This window comes from Mustela nigripes, chromosome 12, assembly GCF_022355385.1.
Source record: "Mustela nigripes isolate SB6536 chromosome 12, MUSNIG.SB6536, whole genome shotgun sequence".
Taxonomy (NCBI): Eukaryota; Metazoa; Chordata; class Mammalia; order Carnivora; family Mustelidae; genus Mustela; species Mustela nigripes.
In genome coordinates, this window is record NC_081568.1 from 100,212,028 (window position 1) to 100,215,707 (window position 3,680).

The following is a 3,680-nucleotide window of genomic DNA, read 5'->3' on the forward strand; positions in this document are numbered from 1 at the left end:
CCAAGAAGACTCCACTCCAAATCTGCTAGAACTTGTACAGGAATTCAGTAAAGTGTCAGGATATAAAATCAATGCACAGAAGTCAGTTGCATTTCTATACAACAACACCAAGACAGAAGAAAGAGAAATTAAGGAGTCACTCCCATTTACAATTGCACCCAAAACCATAAAATACCTAGGAATAAGCCTAACCAAAGAGGCAAAGAATCTGTACTCATAAAACTATAAAGTACTCATGAAAGAAATTGAGGAAGAAACAAAGGAATGGAAAAATGTTCCATGCTCACGGATTGGAAGATCAAATATCGTGAAACTGTCTATGTCAACTAAAGCAATCTACACGTTTTATACGATCCTTACCAAAATACCATCTATTTTTTTCAAAGAATTGGAACAAATAATCCTAAAATTTATATGGAACCAGAAAAGACCTCGAATAGCCAGAAGAATGTTGAAAAAGAAAGCCAAAGTTGGTGGCATCACAATTCCAGACTTCAAGCTCTATTACAAAGCTGTTATCATCAAGACAGCATGGTACTGGCACAAAAACAGATACATTAATCAATGGAACAGAATAGAAAGCCCAGAAATAGACCCTTAACTCCATGCTCAACTAATCTTCGACAAAGCAGGAAAGAATGTCCAATGGAAAAAAGACAGTCTCTTCAACAAATGGTGTTGGGAAAACTGGACAGCCACATGCAGAAAAATGAAATTGGACCATTTCCTTACATCACACACAAAAATAGACTCAAAATGGATGAAGGACCTCAATGTGAGAAAAGAATCCACCAAAATCCTTAAGGAGAACACAGGCAGCAACCTCTTCGACCTCAGCCGCAGCAAATTATTTCTAGGAACATCGCCAAAGGCAAGGGAAGTAAGGGCAAAAATGAACTATTGGGACTTCATCAAGATCAAAAGCTTTTTGCACAGCAAAGGAAACAGTTAACAAAACCAAAAGAGAGCCGACAGAAGAAGATATTTGCAAAGGACATATCAGATAAAGGGTTAGTATCCAAAATCTATAAAGAACTTAACTAACGCAACACCCAAAGAACAAATAATACAATCAAGAAATGGGCAGAGGACATGAACAGACACTTCTGCAAAGAAGACATCCAGATGGCCAACAGACACATGAAAAAGTGTCCACATCACTCGGCATCAGGAAAATACAAATCAAAACCACAATGAGATACCATCTCACACCAGTCAGAATGGCTAAAATTGATAAGTCAGGGGATGACAGATGCTGGTGAGGATGCAGAGAAAGGGGAACCCTCCTACACTGTTGATGGGAATGCAAGCTGGTGTAACTACTCTGGAAAACAGCATGGAGGTTCCTCAAAAAGTTGAACATAGGGCTACCCTACAACCCAGCAATTGCACTACTAGGTATTTACCCTAAAGATACAAATGTAGTGATCCGAAGGGGTACGTGCACCCGAATGTTTATAGCAGCAATGTCCACAATAGCCAAACTATGGAAAAAACCTAGATGTCCATCAACAGATGAATGGATAAAGGAGATGTGGTGTGTATATACAATGGAATACTATGCAGCCATCAAAAGAAATGAAATCTTGCCATTTGGGATGACATGGATGGAACTAGAGGGTATTAGACTTAGCTAAATAAGTCAATCAGAGAAAGACAATTATCATATGATCTCCCTGATATGAGGAAGTTGAGTAGCAACATAGGGAGTTTGGGGGGTAGGAAGTATAATGAAAGAAGATGGGATCGGGAGGGAGACAAACCATGAAAGACTCTTAATCTCACAAAACAAACTGAGGGTTGCCAGTGAGAGTGTGGTATGGAGAGGGTGGTTGGGTTACAGACATTGGGGAAGGTACATGCTATGGTGAGTGCTGTGAAGTGTAAACCTGGTGATTCACAGACCTGTACCCCTGGGGCAAATAATACATTATATGTTAATTAAAAATTTTTTTAATTAAAAAAAAGATGTGGTCCATCAAAAAATATAAAATCTTGCCATTTGTAGCGATATGGATGGAACTTAAGGGTATTATTCTAAGCAAAATAAGTAAATCAGAGAAAGACAATTATCATATGATTTCATTCATATGTGGAATTTAAGAAACAAAATAGTGGAGCATAGGGGAAGGGAGGGAAAAATGAAAGAAGACAAAGTCAGAGAGGGAAACAAACCAAAAGAGATGCTTAACTCTAGGAAACAAACTGAGGGTTGCTGGAGGGGTATTGGGTAGGGGGATGGGGTACTTAGGTGAACGGTATGAAGGAGAGCATGTGATGTAATGAGCACTGAGTGTTATATAAGACAGATGAAACACTGAACTCTACTTCTGAAACTAATAATACACTACATGTTAATTAACTAAATTTAAATAAATTTATAAAAAAAGGAGCATTCAGAGAACTATAATGGTTTTGTCAGGATGTTAGAATTATGACTATAAATGATTTCTGTTTATATTTCTTTTATTCTATAACAATGAAAACAAAAAAGTAAAATAAATTCACTCAAGTCAGGGACCACAATTTTTCCTCAGATTCTCTTCTGGTTGTTTGTCTTCTCCATGATCCAATCCCGGTGCTCCCAGGAAGGACTTTGCTGCTCTGCGTGAAGGCCACACCTGAGGCCAAGTGAAGAGTCAACACACCCATGTGTGTGAAGACACTGATCATTTGTCTTTGAAGCAAAGTTCAAGCTGTTTGCTATGCATTTTCCCAGGAATATCTTTCCAGCAGTGGGAATAAATTTGCAATCATCTGCTCTCTCTGCCAGGGTTTCCCCATAATTAGTTTCACAAAATGAGAAGTCACATGTTCTAGTTCCTATGTAGATTTCTAGATCCCAAAGGCAATAAAAAACACATAGAACTGACTCCTAGGAATAGAGCCTAAGGGTCTTCAATATGATGCGGAATAACCCCACCCCCAACCAGTATCAGAAAAAGTCCAAGTCCTTCCACGAGATTACTGTGGATGCGCATCGGTTGCAGTCTGGCCAGAGTGAGAATTATCCAGAGGTTAAGAGTAGATGTTAATTTTTACTATGTCAAAGATTCCCAACATGGCCTTATTCCTTGAGGCAGATTGTGATTTGTGGATGTGACATGTGTACTCCTTGCCAGCTTGGGAGGCTGGTGACAATTATGGCTTTATATAGGATGACAGAGGAAAACTGGTCAGGGGCATTTTCCGAGTGGGTGGGAGGCATGGAGATCAGTCACGTGAAATGGTCCTTAGCTTTGCAGAGTAGGAAATGAGCCACCGACCAAACTTGAGGGCCCTGGAGGAATCCAAGTCAAGGGGCTCACCCTGAGGCAGGAGTCCTGGTGTGCGGGAGAAAAAGGCTTCATTCTCCAGGGACCAAGGAAGAGCTATGAAGAGCTCTCTCTCCTTGCTCTATAACTCCCACAAAGTAATCCAGCACAAAGGAATACTTGTATTGATATTTCACTTTAGGAGTCAGTCTGGAGGAGAATGAAGACAGAGATTCTGAAAGATTCCTTCAAATTGAAAAATTTAGGTCCAGGTGCCCATATTTTGTGGATAACCCACACAACAAACTCTTTAACTCTGAAGTGAAATCACCCGTGCTTTTCAAATACTGGGTGAGTGTCATAAACGGAAAGTCTTTGTGGGGAACCAGTACTATCAGAGAAAGGAAACATCACAAATGCCAGGGG